At 39.4% G+C, this 19,102-nt stretch overlaps 1 protein-coding gene across 16 annotated transcripts in view; it reads left to right on the top strand.

Moving 5' to 3' along the window:
* Window positions 1–19,102, top strand: part of LOC118908344 (uncharacterized) — a 290,358-nt gene that overhangs the window by 131,599 nt on the left and 139,657 nt on the right. The gene's annotated exons all lie outside the window — the stretch shown is intronic.

Here is a 19,102-nt window from a genome sequence, read left to right as displayed (position 1 = left end):
TGGCATGTGAAATGTGCAACTGAGCAGAAGACAAGATAAAGGACGGTAGGTAGCTGGGATGAACATTTTTTGTTTTGTTTTGCTTTGCTTTGAATTCAGTATTTTAGATACTCCTGGCCATTCAAAAAAACTCATCTGCAGGCAAATTTGGCCAATCCATAGGAGTTTGCAACCCTTGATTTAGGTACTTTCTATAAAAAAATTTAAACTCTTTCAAAAATATTACTGTACTCAAACGACAGATACAGCAATATGAGGTTGTTTTCCAACCAATGCATTCGGTTTAGAGGGACCCAGGGAAGGGGCTAGGAAAGTTAAGGGGGTAGAGGGTTTTAGAGGGCTCAGGCAGTGGCTGCTGACCCACTACCACAGAAATATTTACTATCCAAATAACCAATATGGCTGTTCTGGTACATATTAACTGAAAATCCCAGGATGGGAAGCATGTGCATGCGTGTGTGTGCGCGCACATTTTCAAGATCCACTGTGGCAGCCTCCAGCCATGCTGAGTCGCTGGCCTCAGCTGACCAGGTTATCTCCCCATGGACCAGTTATACGGTTAGTGATCCGGTCATGAAGGTGTGTAGGTTTTCAGTGGTTGGTCCCTAATCTTATTTGCTCCAAAATCTTGGTTATTTCCATGCATACTTTTGTCCAACAGACTTTTTTTAGGAATGCCTATATCCAATGAGTTGATGTGCCTGTGGACAATGGGGAAAAGGAGCTTCTAAAATAATGCCATTTCCACAGAGTAAGACTGAGCTTGCTTCCCATAGTCCCCCAAAAGGGGATCATACTTACTGCCCGGGCCTTTACCCAGGTAAGTGGAATGCTGTTAAGCTGTTTGGATTATTCCTCAGGCATTAGCAAAATGGCTAGGTATTGATAAATGGAAGATCCTGCTTCTATCTACAATGGCAATGAGTACTATTCAGTATTACCTCTTGTGTTTCTATTGCTCACTGTATATATATATATTAGGGATACATTTTATAATCTCCATTTTATAGGTGAGGAAACTAGAGTTGTCACAGATTCTCGGATTGTTTGTTAACCAGTCAGGTAGAGCTGGAATATGAGCCTTAGTGTCTTCTGACTCCAAAGCTCTCAACCACCACCAGTACTACATACAGAAAAGCATGTTTGTCTGGCCCTTTGTTAAGCACTAGAGAAGCCCTAAGCAAAAGAAATATATTTTGACCTATACATGAATTTTTTAAAAATTGTGGTAAAATACACATGACATAAAATTTACCATTTTAATCATTTTAAGCGTATAATCCAATGTCATTAAGTATATTCGCTATGTTGTGCCACCATCATGACTAACCACTTCCAGAACTTTTCCATCATCCCAAACAGAAACTGTACCTATTGAACTGTCTTTTTCCCCCCTTCTACCAGCCCCTGGTCACCTCTGTTCTACTTTCACTGTCTATGAATTTGCCTATTCTAGGTACCTCATAAAAATACAAATCTTGCTCAACTTGTGATGCAGTTACCTCTTGATTAAACCCACCGTGAGCTGAAAATGCATTTAATACATCTGACCTACCAAACATTTAATGATAAGCATTTAATAAATTATTTTAATAGATAATCTTAATTGAAAAGAATAGAATAGAATGACGTGAAATCTGAAATCTCATTGAAAACCTCTGATGACTGCAGAGGGATGAAATAAGGAGAGGCCCATGCATATCAGAATCATTAAGGAAGAAAGGATGACATTTATAAAATGTCAGCCTCCTGCATGCCACACCCTGTGCTCGGTACATGCACATTAGGTTGAACTCTATGACATTATCAGTTTTGCGACTGTTTTGACCTATAAAACTGTCAATTTCATATGGTTCAAACCTCATACATTATTTCATTAACACATGTGATGTTAGCCAACTCTTCATGAAAAAGTGGACGATAGAAGGGGCCTTGAAAACTGTATACAATTCATATAGTCAGAGGGGAAGGTGAGGCGTAACTTAGGCAGAGAGAAGGGTGTTGATGTTATAATAACAGCAGCAGCAATGATAATAATGGCCTCTGTTTCTTGAGTGCTTATAATGTGACAGACAACTGTGCAAAGCATTTTCTATGAATAACCTCATTTAAGCCTTATTACAACTTGGTGGGAAAGGTATTCCTATTCGCATTTGAAAATTAAGATGTGGAGGCTCAGCAAAGTAAATAAATTGTTATTTCTGACTCCAAAGCACCCATCAGCCATCTGGTTTGCTGGGGACTGAGGGGTTTCTTGAGCATGGGACTTTTCATTTTAAAACAGGGACAGTCCTGGGCAAACCAGGACAAGCTGGTCACCCTAATGTCAGAGCTCTTACTAGTCTGTTATGGCAACTTGGGACTCTTTGCCCACCAGTCTAAAGAGGCCATTTCACTAAGCCCAAAACAAACATGGCAGGTACTGATAGTTTTCTAATTTTTCAAGCTTTCCTTAGTGGACTGGACAATAGTTTAAACAAATGTCAGCAAGCACAGGCATGTCACAGGGAAGTTGGGTATAGTTTTAGTGGGATGCCTCCATGGACTTTCACTTCAAGCTCTATGCCAGGGATTTTCAACCTGGGATGAAAGTTGGGGGGCACTGATGAAATCACGTCATTATTTTTATTAACATCTAATTGAAATTTGGTATTTTTCTTCAATTATGAATGTAAGCAACAATATCAATTAGCTATACTTGTGAGTTTAGCACATATGTAAATTGTAGATATTTTCATATCACATTACAGTTGTTGAGATAGTCAAACTATCATTTAAACTCATTAGCACTTTCAATTACAGTAATTCGGAGACCTACTGTGAGCTCTTGATATTTAATGCATTAATAAATACTTGCATTACTGATCTGTTTTTTGCAAAAAGTATTTTGACAAATGGGTTTATATACAATTAGTTTGCTTTGCCATCTCATACTTTGTTTCACACATTCTAAAACTTTATTTTGAGAGAGACCATGGCCTGCAAGGGGTTAAGAATCCCTGCCCCACACTGAGGGAGGGCAGGCGCACTTCCTCGGATCAACATCAAGCGCTGTTTCTCCACCCCGATGCCACTCTGCACCAATCTACTGCTTCTCTAGAAGAGCTACCCACCATTCCTGGCTTTCAAGATCTAATCTAAGGCTCTCTCTAAGACTCTAATCTAGTTCAGTGAAAGGGTACTAGGCCACAATTGACTAAATTTAGAAAATAAGCAAATTAACTATCTAGGAAGGGAGGGACAGGGCTTCAAACCCTGGAGAGAAGCCTCCCCTCACTCAACCCAGCCCTCCCTTGCCTTCCCAGGCATTTTGTTCCCTGATCTACTGTGAGAGTCCCTTTGTGAACAACATGTCTGGATTAGTTGGCTGAACAATTGCCTCTTCTTAGTTAGCCTCTGATTGTCCTTGCTTTTGTGAGTCAAAATTCCTTAATCTTATTTGAATGCAATTTAATTCCCTAGAGAGCTGAGTCTTTAGTCTCTTAGTTTTATAAAGTGAGTGCTTAAAGAAAATGCAGGAGAGCTGACATGGTATGCCTTCAAAGCCGGGTCAATCTACCAAGGAAATAATTAGATAAATGTGCACTCCAATTGGAGAGAGGAGGGGGAAAGAATTTCTCCACAAATTACTTTTAGGACATTTAAGTGGAATTGAATTAAAATGTCAAGGGCCAGACAGCTCTCAGGAGGTCATTCGATCCAGTCCCCTGTTGCTGGGCAAGAGCACAAATGTGAAAATCTAGCCCAAATTTAAAAAGCTTTAGAGAGGAGGGCAAACATTTTACCTAAGCAGGTCCTGCAAGATAGGTAGAAGGAGGTTGTGGATTTAAAGGAATATTTGTTATAAGCCAAATAATAGCATGCCGCTCATTAATTAGTTAATTAATTGAACACATTTATTAAGCCCCTGGTGTGTGTCACAGACTGTCTTGGGTGCTTGAGATCCATCAGGGGGCTGACATTTCAGCAGGTGAGAGAGATAAACAATAACACTGATGAGAAAATTTTAAGGTGTGCTGGAAGGAGATAAGTGCATTGAAAAACAGAAAAAAAAATGGAGCAGGGAATAGAAATGGAAGTGGAGTGCGGGCAGAGAGGGGCATCTTCTTAAACTTGAGAGCATAAACAAGTTATTACCTAGTAAGAGATTAGAATAGTACCTAGCATGGTAGGTTCTCAATAAATTACATATACATATTACCTAATATATTTAGTAATATATTTGTGTGTGTGTGTGTGACATTTTGGTTAGTATCTTATATCAGATGGACTTGTTTGGGTGCAAGAGACAGAAATACATTTTATCTAACTTAAGCAAAATAAGGATTTTACTAGAAGAGGGGTGTGGGTGACTTGGAAGAACGAGAATCAGCTGGGGCCTTGATGCCTGCAGAGAATCCCTCACAGAACCATCTGCCCAGGCTTAAGCAGAGCGAGAAAAGCAGAGTTCATCTCAGAAAGGAAATGGGTGCAAAGATGATGCAGTGAGACAAATACCATCTCACCCTCATTAATACTCTGACCTACATGTGTAAGATAGATTCAGTTTACCAAAAAACATACTGAGGAAGGGTACTACACACCCCAAATACTAGACATAACCCAACATGATGCCAAATTTATTGGATGGGCTTTAATGTAACAGCATATAATATATACCATGATTTTCCTACCTAAAAAAATTACCACATTTCGTTAGGAATGGACAGACTATATAATTACAATGATGGTAAATTAACTCTTGGAAACCTGTGAATGGATTCTGGAGAATCAAGTAATCTCTGATGATGGCATTACTGTCCCAAAGTTAGTCAGTTGTGAAATAGACCAAGTACGAAATCAAACTATGCCTGACCTCTTGACTTTGGATCATCTCTTTTCTAACCAAACAAAACCAACATTGGATAAAACAATTTGCCCTGCGTTTGGCTTCCCTCTGTACCGCCACCACCTTCTGCTGCCTTCGGTTAGACCTGTCCACATGCTTGCAGCTCTGACACAAGATCTTGTCTATTACCCAGAGCGAAACCTGACTATATTCAAGCTGAAATGTACAGGAGCTCTGGACTCTGTGAAAACCTCCTGTAGTGGATGGGAAAGTGTAATTACCAGCTCACCGTGATTTATAAAAACGTTCTCATCTAAGACATAATAACTAAATACCTAATAGTTCTACCTGAGTAATTTAAACACTTGGTTTGTTCCTTTGAATGTCTCCCAATACATATGAAGTCTGGAATCCATTTGCCACACTACCTCCATCCGCATATTTGAGGTCCAGTCTCTGGGCACATAGGTTTTCTTATCCTTATGGAGCTTCTTTATGGACAGAAACCTCACATTTTTCAGTGAATCATGCTTACTTTGGATGTCAACATGCTGCAGGTGTGTGAGGATTTAGAGGAAGCATTTGAGTCTGAGAGTTGTGTTTTAGATACAGTAGGCCAGAGGGACTTATTTTTTTTATGACCAAATGGAATATTAATATATTTGGACATATGGAATTTGCATTATGTCTAATTTTCTTCAGTGTTCTTGGCAGGAAAGCCAGAGCTAGAGAAATGGCTTTCTTTTCCCTCGTGGTTTTGCTTAAACAGTAGAGAGTCACCAACCAACATTTGGTTCTCACATTGATCCTGTGGCTCAGGCTAAAGAGTCACAAGCTGCCAGTTAATAATAGGATCTTCTACTGTCAAGTATTGGGGAGCAAAAGTTATTCAGATGCAGATCCATTACCCATTCTAGACTTCACCGTACTCAGATATGCCTACAGGGAGATAGAACTATAATAATTTTAAAGGAGAAAAAAATCTGAGCCAAAGACATTAAATGTCCAAGTATAGAGACTTAGTGCCCACATCTCCTTCTCAACTCCTTAAAGACTTCAGAGTCAAATGGAATAGAGAGATGACTCAGTGTTTGTTGAGGTGTGGTATGTCTGCCCATGTTGGCAGGCGTAACTCACTTACTAGATAGTAGTACCAAGCACTGTTCTAAGCACTTTGCATATATGATCTCAAAATAACACTTTCAAGGAGACACTCTTATTATCTTGATTTTATGGATGAGGAAACTGAAGCATAGAGATGTTAAATGGCTTGCCCATGATCATAAAGCTAACAAATGACAGAGGTAAGCTGTGAACCCAGGCTGTCTGGCTCCAGGGTCTGTGCTCTCAGCTACGACACTGTACCTATTGCTCTCACATGTGTCTATATTAGTGTTTATTAGAAACAAAGTACATCTGGGTAAGCCTAAGGTATGCAATGTACTAGCAAGCCACTGGGTATAGATACAGTGCTCAGATATGTCCATGAATGGGTCAAACCTCCAGGGACAGGATTTCTACTGTAACACATTAGAAGGACAGGTTTATGATATTTTGTGATATTAAAACGAATGTACCTATATTAAATTACAGGGTTGTTTTTTTTTTTTCCAATTTACAGATTTACACAGATACACTGACTACCTGTGTGTATGGCTGCATTCTTTTCAGGGCTATATTGCATGGATATTTTCCACTCCCAATGACAAAAATGTTGAAGACTGTTTAAGAATTATTAAATTTAGGAAACACTTATTGTAGTCCACATCTTCTATTTAGCAAATAAGGAATTTATAGTCTGTGTTGGTAAAACAACCTGCTAAAAATAACAGAATTAGTATTAATATGATTAAGGTTTTCTTTTAACTTTTTCTATGTATCGGGTACCATTTTAAGTATTCTTATGAGGCTTATAACATTTAAAACTAATTATAACTTGTAAGGTAAGTACTGTTATTATTATAAGTAATATCCCAACATATTGTTATGCTCTCCATTTTACAGATAAGGAAACTGAGGCTTACAGATAATATAACTTGCCCTGAGGTCACAGAGCTGTAGGGATGGAGTTGAGACTTGAACTTCAGTCTGTCTAATTCCAGAGCCCAAGATGTTATCTGTGCAACTATATTCCCATTCATATGCAGTGTTAGCAGCTAATATACAAAGCAAGTCCCTATTTATATTTCTTTTAATGTCACTTGGCCTCCTATTGCCTCTGTTTACGAGATTAGCTGCCACGAAATTTAACTTTGGAAGGAAAAGTGGAAAATACTGTGCTAAAGCATACCCTCCTCCAAAAATAACTGTTTGGAAAGTTACAAAAATAAATGGAGTTCCAAGCAGAAGACTGTTAACATACCTGCCATAGGGGCAGATGTTCTTCATTTTGATGTGATGAAATAATGGCATTGGAATACAAAAAATAATTTTAATGGTACACTCACAAATGTTCTGTAATACCATGATAATGTTTTCATAACACTACGACGTGACTTGGTAGAGATGAGCCAGTTGTAATTTAACTTCTCTTAAGAATTCTCCCTCTCAAACTTCTCCTGTTCCAACCCTCACCTTGCTTTGTATTTCTAAATTTTACTAGGCACTGATATTACTTCAATAACAAACAGTAGCCTTAGGTAAATCTTTCATCATAAAGAGAATCTCAAGGTTTTCTTTGTAAACGACACCCTGATTAACTTCCACCCTTTGGTGATGATAAAATGAGGCCAAGTTAATAGCATTCTGCTCTCACTTCCAGTAGAAGATGGTGACTGCCAAAAAAAAATGCCAACACTTTATTTAGAGATTATAAAGCTTGATATTCTGCTAAAAAAAAGGACTCCAATGAAGTGAAGCTGCCATGCAAACCTAGGTGAGAAAACCTACTATATGGAGAGTATGAATTTCCAGAGTTTTCTCTCATCACAGTCATATGAGCCAAGTGTTATCTCCATTTTACAGACTCAGGAAACTGAGGCCATACCAGCAGCAGGGAGTGGAACCTAGGTGAGCACCCACTACGGTCTCTGTTTACTGAGATGAGATGCACACTCTTGCCGTCATTCCCTGCTGGGGCAGGAGGGACGCAGGCAGTGCCCAAGGGGTTCCCTGGAGCACGTGTGGATTCCTAATGAGGATCCTCCTCTCACGAAGTCAGTTCCCTAAACACTTTTCCTGTGATTAAAGAACTGGCTTAATTACTGACAAGGCAGCAGGTCAACAGATAGCAAAAATCCCACTCATACTGGATATGTTCCCTGTAAGTGGAATGTTAAGGCTACCGTGGAAAATTGTTTTTTGCTCTTCCTTCAAGAAGAAAGCCTGGACAGTTCGTCAGTGAAAGTTGTACTCGTTTTTGAGCATAAATAATTATTGCCCTGATTAAAAGCGGCTCCTCAGCTCATCTGGTCTGTTTTCCTCACAAAGTGCATTGCACCAAAAGGCATATCATCTAAAGATAGAAAGTAGAAATCTCATAATAAAACATTTTTATCGTTGAATACTGAGATATGCCACTGTTCAAATAAAGACTTTTTATTCCAGCTACTGGAATGGACTGCATAACGTCCAATCATAAAAGGTACTGACTCCAAGATCTTAACTGCCCTCAGAATAGTATCCAAACACCTCACCATGGCCAACAACGCCTTTCATGATATGCCTTTCCCACTTCCTGCTCCTCTCCTTGGAACACCCTTCCTTTCCAATTCACCAAATTAATGCTTATTCATCTTTCAGCTTTGAAATCAAAAACACTTCCTTCTGGAAGTTTCCCAACAAGCACACCTTCTTGAGGGGCTGGGCTTCTCCAGTTATACTTCAGCCATTATGTAGCTCCATTATGTAGACATTACATAGACACTCATCAAACTACACTGTAATTTCTGCTTCTTAGCTTACCTCCCGCATTAGCTTGTCTTTGTCTTGCATGATTTTATCCCCATAGTGTTTGAGCACTATGCTTGGTACTTTGTGGTCACTCATTAATTTTTTTAAATAAAAAAGATAAAGGTGTGTCTATCACATGGCTTTAAAGGAAAGTTCTAAGTTGCCATTTATAAACTGTTCACCAACTGTCAATGTGTCTGATAAGACTACTGTGCCCAGAAATCACCTGGGCCCTCCCCTCTTTGAATGGTTACAAAGAAGGTGTTTTAATCCCCCAGGGAGTCTTAGCTCCTAGACTCCGCCATTTAGAGTGTAACGTTAGACGTCTGTTTCTGGAAGCAACACTGTGCATGGTGGTACCTTTCAACAGAGTGAAAACTCAAAAAATAGGATGGTCTCAGCCAAGGGTCAAATTGCAGATACAATGCCTTATGTATTTGGCAGTACTCTAGAGACAAATACATAAGCACAAAGGCATGTGATCTGGTCGGAAAATTCAGGCCAGATAGAATGTCATGGGTAGAAACATGCACACACAAACACACATAACAGTGAGCACTCTTATTTGTAAAAACCACATTAATGGATGGCAGCTCCCTACCTCTGAAGTGATTTATAAATTAAAATAATTGCCTCTTTGAACTGTTCAGATATTAACTGACCTATCAGTAATGTATGTACACTCTCTAAGCCATCCAAACATTACCTAAACATTTTTATTCCCTTTATTCTGGAAATCCAAAAAACCACAAAAATAGGCTCTTTGTTCTGGTGCCAAGGGTCATAAAGGAAAAGCCATCATCTTTGATGACTTTGCAATTCTTATTCTATTTTTTCATCAAATTAATTCTAAGTGAAATAGTGAGTACTCCGAGCTTGAATAAGTCTTCCTATTACCCTCCCTTTTAAACAGTCTCAATCCCAAGCACATGGATCCAGTTCTGGCTCAGATTTGTGGTAATGAGAGTGGGCAATTCATTATTATTATTTTTTTTTATTTTAACTTTGGGTACCTATCCCAGACCACCCCAGATTGTGGGTGCCCAGCATTTCCTTCTCAGGTAAAATGAGGGCAAAACTAAATTGGCCAAGGTCCAGATGTGTGTAGACTGTGGCAAGCTTGCGGGGGGCTCATTCCTCTGGGTGATGTTGACCTAAACTGAAAGGCAGGAGGAAAAGCCTACCGCTTAGATGGGAAGGGGAACTTCAGGGCAGTGGTTCTAAACCAGGGGTGATTTTGGCCCCCACCTCTCAGGGGAAATTTAGCAATGTTTGGAGACAATTTTTGGTTTTTAGAACTCTTCAGGGGTTCGAGGGGTTCTACTGGCATCTAATGAGTAGAGACCAAGCAAGGATGCTTTTAAATATCTTACAATGCCCAAGACAGCCCCACAACAAAATATTATCCAGTCCAGAATATCAGTGCTGAGGTTGAGAAATCCTGCCTTGGAGTCTAATATACTTGGATTTGTATCCCAGCTTTACTCTTGCACAGCTCTGTGACCTTGGCAAGTTTCTTAACTTCTCTGAGCCTCAGGTTTCTCTTCTGGCAAATGGAGATGATATTAAGCACCAACTTGTTGGCACTCTGTTCAGCCAGGCACTTATAAGGGTTTAAAAATACATTCTCTTTGTATACATCTATTAGTGCATTTTAAATATAAATACAAATTGCCACAATTTGAGGGTGAACTATCAACTATTTAATTTCAGTCTCAAACTCAAATTTATTTGTCCTTTATAGTAGTGCATACTTGAAGGATACAAAATGCATCATTCAACCTATAAAAATAGGAGGATTTGGCAATAACTGACTTTTCATCTGGTGTGGCTAAGTAATATTACTTTCAAAATGTCAAAGACTCATTCTGTTTTTAATCAGTAATAGGAAAGGATCAATTCTGAATAGATACATTTTCTAGCATCTACACTGATCCATGGTTGCTAGGCCAAATATATACTTGCTTTAATTCAAAAAATAAAAATAAGCCCCAGGTTTCCAGTGGGCAAAGATGTGGCACTCCAAAAATGCCTAAGAGATTGGAAGAAAATAGAAATATAAATCATATTCTGATTTTTTCTATGTGACATTAATATGTACTTTCAGGTCAAGCAAACATGACTTCTTAACAAAATTTAATATTTATTTGAATAAAGAAATCAGTTTGGACTCATAACATGTTTATACAAAAAACCTTTCCTGAAACTGTTACTTAAAATAAGAAGTCTTCTATATGACAGAGAAATAGTCTGCTATTACTTTATATCGACCCTGTAAATACTGCCCCCAAATAATTTGATACATGAAAATAATGACCTTAAATACTTCTGAATGCCACAAATCCTACCCCCTTGTGCTATTCTTTATTTAATGGACTAAAGACCAGTCTTTTGGTCATTCTGCAGATATTTATTAAGTCCCAACCATGTGTTTTTACTGCCATGCGTGCTAGGGATGTATCATGTTTGGAACATGCAAATGGCCAGGAGACAGCATAGCTTGGTGAGCAACTACTCAGAACTCTGGTGTCAGAGAGAGGTGGCCTGACTACTGGCCACATGTTAGCGGGTTACCATTTGGCCATCTATTCAACCTGACCAAGGCTCAGCTTCCTGATCTGAAAAATGGGCTGAGTGTATTTCTCTTTCTGGTAAAAAGCGCTGAACATGAGGTTTGCTATTTATTAAGAAAAGTGCTCAAAAATGATAAACTATATTATTACACTGACCACTGTGGTTTTGGGGTGTTTTATAGTCCACAAATAACCTGGTTTTAGAACGTGGAGGCTTTTTTCCACATCAGCTGGAGTATTTAAAATGCATTATAAACCAGGGGCTGAATAAACCATATTTTTTAGCACAGTGTAGAGGCTTACCAAATGGAGCCAGCTGTCACAAAAAACAAGCCAGGGCTGCTGTTGTTATTGCTTTTTTTAAAAATTTCTGATGGCCAACTGGATGCTTAATCCAGTAGCTGGACAAGCTTCTCTACATTGCATTGTTTACATATTTTCCTTAGACATGAGTGGCATTATGAAACAAATCCATCAGTATGCACACATTCAGAGCTGCTCTTTAACTGGACTTTAGAGAAATAACTTCATTTTTTTATAGACTGCTAGCTAATGACAAAATTCTAAATGGTTTTGAAGAAAAAACAAATTATATAGTAAATAGCACTTACTGGTTTTAGTATTAAAACAAAGCATGTTTCTTGCAGAAAATAGAAAAAAGGCAAAAAGAAGAAAATGCAAAAAATTCACTTCTAATCTCAATGACCAGAGATAATTTTTTTTTTGTGTGTGTGTGTGTGTATGCGTGCGTGTGTGTACAGACACAGAGTATTTCCTTCCACAAAATTTTATTACTTCATTTAATACTATATTGAGATCACTAAATGTCACTCTACAAAGAGGTCAGCAAACTCTTTCTGTGAAGGGCCACATTTTAAGTATGTTAGATGTTGTGAGTCATGTGGTCTCTGTCACAACTATTCAGTTCTACCACTGTAGTATGAAAACAGCCACAGACTATCTGTAAATGAATGGATGTGGCTGGATTCTGCCCATGGTGGGCTGAATTTCTCCCCCAGCCTGTAGTTTGCTGACTCCTGTACAAAAGCCTCATCGATAGTTATAACAGATCAGTAAATATACTAGAGTGCCCTCAATAGTTATATTCCATTCTAATATAGTTATAAGGGAAAATGTATGACATTTTAATCCTTTAGGTCTCAGAGATGTCTTAAAGAGGTGTCTTATTAGTGCATATTTTGGGGAATTAGATATAAACAAACAACAACCAGGCATTAAAGATTTTTGGAGGTCAATTCAAAAATGCAAGAGCTTTTGACACTGCCCATAATTGAGTGTGTGCTTGTTACACCACCATGACTTCCTAAATTCCTATGTTCAGACAGCAGCATTCCCATGCAGTGCAGGGAAACACTGCCTATTGCTCCTGGCTACGAGAATCTTTCTGTCGTGTTCCACAAATAGTGTGAATCCAACTCTCCGCTGTAGCGGCTACCGGGATGCAGTAGCTTTCTCAAATAATAATGTAATTTGTTACTAGATAGTTCTGTGGGTCGGGGGTAGTCCTTGGGTTGATTCCTCTGTGTTTAATGCTGTTCAAATAGAGGCAGCGCTTATAGGGTGTGTGCTGTGGTAAGCTAACTCCGGGGCAAATATTAGCATTGAGGAGGTTTCTGAAGACATGCTCTGGGTATCAACACCTGTGGATGGCAGAGGTACAGAAGAAGAAGGGACAGAGCTAAGAAGCTGGGCTGGGGTGCCTTCCCAGCAAAGGCCTCAGCCGACCCCATGGGACGCTCTGGGGCTGGGGTGGTCCTGCAGCACTGCCCTGAGTCGAGGAGAAGGGCCCAGCCTTTATGCACTGGTATCGGCCAGTTGTTGGCTGAGGCCACCCCCGGAAGACAAGGCAGCTCTCCTCAACAGTCCTTTCCCCTTTGGGAAAGACAACCAAGTGTTGCTTTCTGGCAACACTCCCAGAAGCTAGGAAAGTCCTTCATTCCTGAAGGGGCTTATGAATGACACATCAGGGACGGGTTAAGTTCAGATGAGAAACTAGCCCAAGTCAATGTTCTGCTCTTTGTCTGAAAAATCAATGTAGTGATGCTTTGAGAGTGTTGTGAAATTTAAGTCTGGATTAATTAAACCATTTGGTTTAGTAATTTCATTCAGTCATCCCATAACTATCAAGACCTGCATGCTAGCCCTGTATGTGCAAAGCAGTGTCAACTAGGTTAGATATAAAAACAAGTTCAAGGCATGGGTGTTGTCTCTGGAGAGCTTACACCCTCTCTGGGGAGTGCAGACATATGAGTAGCAAAGTGAAATGGTGACACTACTGGGATGATATAGCAATTCTTGGTCCTAAGAAGCTATCAGTCACTCAATCCAAGTGCATATAAAAGGATTCTCATTTTATTTTTTAAGATGTTGTCCTTTATAAGTTTGTTTTAGGAATAATATGACTCAGGTTTCTCAGGGAAGCCTGGGGTCATAAACAGAATGCAGATGTGTGGCAAGACTTGGAGACTGGCATCATAACCAAGATTTATTACTTCCAAAAGAGATACAGTTATTTCAAGTCCCATGTGCCAGCTAATCCAGCTCTCAGCACCATGGTCTATAACCTTCTGGGTGTCACTTTTTACCTCCCAATAATTGTATATATTTTGCCAGCATATTTTAATACATTGCAGATATTACTCAGGAGCCCTGCTGAATAAAAATATACTTCAACTCACAAGTGGAATGCAGCTTCAGATCTTTTTCACCTGCAAGTCAAAAATGAGGTCTCTGTATAATTAAAAAGCCAAAGTGGGACTTTATATTAGCACCTGGAGGGTTGTGGACCAAGTTCAAGATTACAAAAAAGTGTATGCAAAATTCAAACAAGGGCCAGAAATCCCATTTGGAACCCATAAAATGCCAAAATAATGGCTTCTATGTGACATATATACAAGGCATATAGTCACAAGGGATTTTATACCTTTTAGGAAATAGTGGATAGCAAATACAGTTTCCTGAATAAGACAATTCAATACTAATGGTTTCATTTACTCATCCACTTACGTATTGATTATTTCTTTCAATACAGGCTGTTGTGGTGAACATCTCCAGATAGCACCACTGATATCACTGTCTGTGTGGATGGTGCCCCTGGAATTGGGCAGTACACAGCCTGTGCAACCACACTGAGTGGCCCTGATTCAACAATATATATTGGATGAGTGTGTGCCAGGCACTGCGCTGGGCACTGAGAATAGAGCAATGAGCAAGACAGATTTGGATCTTGCCCTCCCCCCATGGAACTTTTAGGTAGACAAAAAACAAGTAACTACAAAAAACAAATAAATACAAATTTAGACAAGTCCTATGAAGTATAGAAGCTGGATAATAGAAGGACCTCTACCAGGGAGACCCACTACTCTGGGCTGGCAGGGGAGAAATTCTAAGAAAGCAACATTTAAGCTGAAACCTGAAAGACAAGTATGCTTGTGGATGAGAACACTGGGATAGGAAAGGATATTTTAGGAAAGGGAACAATAAGTAGGTCAGGAAGCAGTAGGGAACAGCCAAGGAATTGAACCAGACCAGCACAGATGGGATGCAGAAATTGTTGAGGGAGGAGATAGTGCGGGACCTTACAGAGCTTTGAAGAGTGTGTTAAAATTTTTGGACTTCATCCTAAGCACAATTGGAAGATATTAGATGTCTGACTCAGGAGAGTAACTTTTAGCAAGATCATGCTTCTACATTAAGGAGAAGACATTTGACATGGACAAGAATATATATGGTTGACCATATGGGGCTGTTTCAGTAGCACCAGGGAAAGATGATGGTGGCTAGTCTAGGCAACACCAAGGAAGATAGGAAGAAGTGGACAGATCAAAGAGATTTGCAGGTGAAATGTCTTAACCTAAGCCCCTTTTGCTATTTGCTGGCCAGTACCACTGAGTTATTTTGACTTTCACACAATATTAAATATCAACTGTTGTGAATGACTCTGCAAGAGCCAAAATGATTTGATGTTAACATCAAAGACTACTGCAATCAAGTGTTGGGTTTGCCTATTAATATGTCATAGAGCCAAAAAAATAGTCATTACCCTTTTATTTATTAGAAGCCTATTTGACAATCTAAACTTTAATCCCTCTTTTGTCTTCCATAATATGTGCTGCTTAGTTGTTTGGAATCATGGTAAAGATTCAAAGAGATAGTACATATCTAAAGCAGCACAATGCCTGTTGCATCTTAATTGTTGTTAGCTACTTTTTACTACTGCCATTATTCATACCTATACTATGTTAGAAGATGAGGATTGATCACGTCCTTTTTTATCTAAGTTGGAAACCAAAATTTGCAAAAATAGATACAGAAGTCAAACCAAGGGAGATGAGAATATTAGTTTATTGCTGATATCACTGAATTTAAGAACAGGGATTGGCTATTCTGTCCACCACTGCCAAATCTAGAAAGTGGCTCACCTAACCCAAGGAAACCTGTGTATGTGCACATCAAAACTGCTCTTCTGCCTCACATCAGGGACAGAGAGGGGACGAGCAAGGCGGGGACCCTGTCCCTGTCCCAGGTATGCTTATTATCTGGAAGATCAGAGCAGAATACCGTCACACCTCAGGCGAATCACAGAGTAGAGAAGCGGGGAGCTTCAGTTAACATGAAGATTGTGCAGCTACACAGAAACCATTTCAACCTGACGCTGTGTAAAGGAGAATGCCGAACTGAAGATATACTACAATTCTAAAATGAGAAATACATGTTTCCTTCATTGTGCTAATTACTCTCTCAAATATTTCTTTTGCTATTTATTATCTACCCCCTAAGTGCAATGTAGTTCAATGGGACTTTGTCTATTTTTTCCCGTCTTTATAGTCCCAAGGCCTGTGGCAGGGTTTGGCAAACTGTGTCCAGCTGGCCAAATCCGACCTGCTGCCTGTTTTTTAAACAAAATTTTGTTGGGACACTACCAGGGCTGTTTGCTTACATATTGCCTGCAGCTGTCCTTGCCCTTCAATGGCCGATTTGAAGAGCCGCGACAGAGACTCGGGGGCCCTCAAAACTTACATTTTTTACTATGTGGCTCATGATAGAAAATGACTGCTGATCTAGCTTAAACCACTGACTGACACAAAACAGAATGAAACAGCAAATGAATAAATAAATGCATGTGGATAAAAAGTAAGAGAAAATGCAGATCAATAAAAACAGTGTGCTGAACTGGGTTAGGACTATGCTCGAATTTCTTTTTTCTTTTCAAATCCTATAATATTTGATTAACAATGCCATTATAAAAAAAAGCAGAAGCAAAATTTAATAATATTACCTTCTTTGTAGATCACTGAGAATATAATTTTGAGGTCTTATGTTTCAAGAACTGCTGCAATTCTAGATTATTGAGCTATTCACTCATGTTTTCATTTTTAGTTCAAAAACAAAATGCCCTCATTACTAATTATCCTTCTAATTGTGAGTTAACAGTGGAGAAAGCTGGCCTGTGGGGATTACTTGAGAGGCTATTCCATAGCAGACTATGTGGGTTATTCAAACATGAATGGAATGTATCCGACTTGTGCAGTAACAATGTAAATAATAGTTACCAAACCAGTCATTCATCAAAATTAAATTGATCCAAGGCCCCATGAGGTTTGCTTATCTGAGTATCTACACCAGACATAACATTTACCTGAAAATTTACAGAGCTCCCAGGCTAGCTCCCGTCTTCCTTAGCTTAGCTCTTCTTAACTTTGGTCTACAAAAGGAGACTTCTTTGTTTAAAACTCAATCTGTAAACCAAGAATACAGCAATGAGCCTTTACAGTTTTAAGAGATCAAGAAAAGAAAATACAAGAGGAGATATTTTATTTGTTTCACACGAGGATAAAAATTGGTCTTGCTCACTGGTTCCATCCATCTCCATGCGCCTGTGAGTCTGGTTGGCACTTTTATAACTATTTGCTCTTTTGCTTAACACTCCTTTAGGGGCCTTTCCAACTCAGGGCAAGCCAAAAGAGGAGAAGCAATCTATTCACCCAGAAGTTGCATTTTTAAAAGACATTTTGCATACTCCATTTCACAAAGAAACAATGGTAGTTAAGAGCTCTGGGACATTAGTTTTTCAAAGGCAAACTATTCATCTTTAATGCACATGGCCATAGATTCAAAAGTAATGTTAAGCTAGGTATGTTGGCTCCAGTAATGCTATTTGAGACTTCCTTCTAGTTCCCTGTTGCAGAGTTGTTTTACCTCACAATGTTTTCCTTTTCATTTCAGAGCCCTGGAATCATATATAATTGAGGTTGCATGCTGGATTTGGGGGTTAGGGGGAGAATGGTTTTGTGTGAATTTACATGCATTTACATTCTTAATGAATTGTAGTGACAGCTTTTTCTGAAGTAACTCAACAATAGGGTGCAAATTATGTGATCCCTTTTTGCCAAAAGCTTGTAAAAGCTCACAGTGTCCCAGAAAGAGGCTTGGTCACCTGAGTGACCTAATTAACTATGGCTGCCCCATCCCTCCCAGCACTCCCATTTATAAGTAATCATTAAAATGGCTAGGTTAAGTAGCATCCAATTATGATGAAGGCGCAACTTGCCTTTTTGGAAGAGAAAACAGAAATGACTCTTAAGCTGGGGGTTATACAGCTATTTGCAAATGTTCACTTCAGAATTGGCCTTTCTTGAGAAGAGAGATGAAATGTCTTAGACTGACGAAGAAAAGGCAGCGGCCCCAATAAAACAGCACTGATGTATATAAACACACAGGAAGAGAAGAGACCAAGTCCAGCAGAAGGCCAAAGACACTCAAAGAGCCACACCAAGGGATGCGGAGCAGGGGTCCTGTTTGTGAATGGACTTCACAAAGGGCAGGTTCTCTCAGACAAGGAACGAATCTTTCTACACAATTTCAAATGTAGGGTATCACTTAAGCCCCTTTTTGCTCCATATCTAAAGCTACAGGAAGTCCAGCAGCCATGTACTCTGCTTTTATTAGGTTGAGTATATCCAGATGATCTTAATAAAGTTTTAAAAGGACATTAGTTTCCTGCTATTTCAACAAAAACCACTTGCAAGATGAATTTAAAGCAATAGATCTATTTCTTGTCAACACATGCCCTCTTAATGCAAATATGCCACTATTTTATAAAAGAGCCAACAAAACAGCACACACTCACCAACTGCAGGGGACATGTGGGAAGATGGCATCATTGTGAATGTTTAAGGACAAAGAGCTGGACAGTGTGACAGGTGCCATGGTGGGCTGCCCAGATTTCCCCTTCAGGACTGAGGCTGTCACTATCTCAGCTGCTGAAAGCTCTGGGTCCTGACTTCTGGGGTCCCTCTCTGGGAACTGGCAGCCAAATTGTGTCTTGTCCTTGGTCAGGCCTGCTCTCTACAACATCTCACGATCCAATGACTGATTAATATGTGTATGTGTATGGGAGGACAGGGATTGGTGGTTAGAGGCCTGGCCCTCTGACATCAGGTGACATGAGGGCTCATTACAGTTAGGAGCTGCTAAGGCCTTTGTGGTGACTGCATCGCAGCTCAGCATTTCCTTGGGCCTAGGTGCAGTCTATCACAAGGCTTCATCTCAAGGGCACTGCACGCAAATTTCTTCCTCAGAACCAGTTTTCCAGGGAACCCAACCTAAGAAGATGAAGACCCCAACTTAAGATAAAGAAGAAATAGTCCCAATTTCTCTCACGTTGGCTTTATTTTTAACTTTATTATGGAACTATGCTAACATACACAAAAGCCAAGAAAATAAGATAATTGATCAACCTTATCAACATTTTGCCATTCTTATTTTCTTTTTTAAAGCTGCATTCTTT

The sequence above is a fragment of the Manis pentadactyla genome, chromosome 1, assembly GCF_030020395.1.
Source record: "Manis pentadactyla isolate mManPen7 chromosome 1, mManPen7.hap1, whole genome shotgun sequence".
In the NCBI taxonomy this organism is placed as follows: domain Eukaryota; kingdom Metazoa; phylum Chordata; class Mammalia; order Pholidota; family Manidae; genus Manis; species Manis pentadactyla.
Note: the sequence above shows the minus strand (reverse complement) of the source record. Positions and strands in the feature narration are given on the sequence as shown.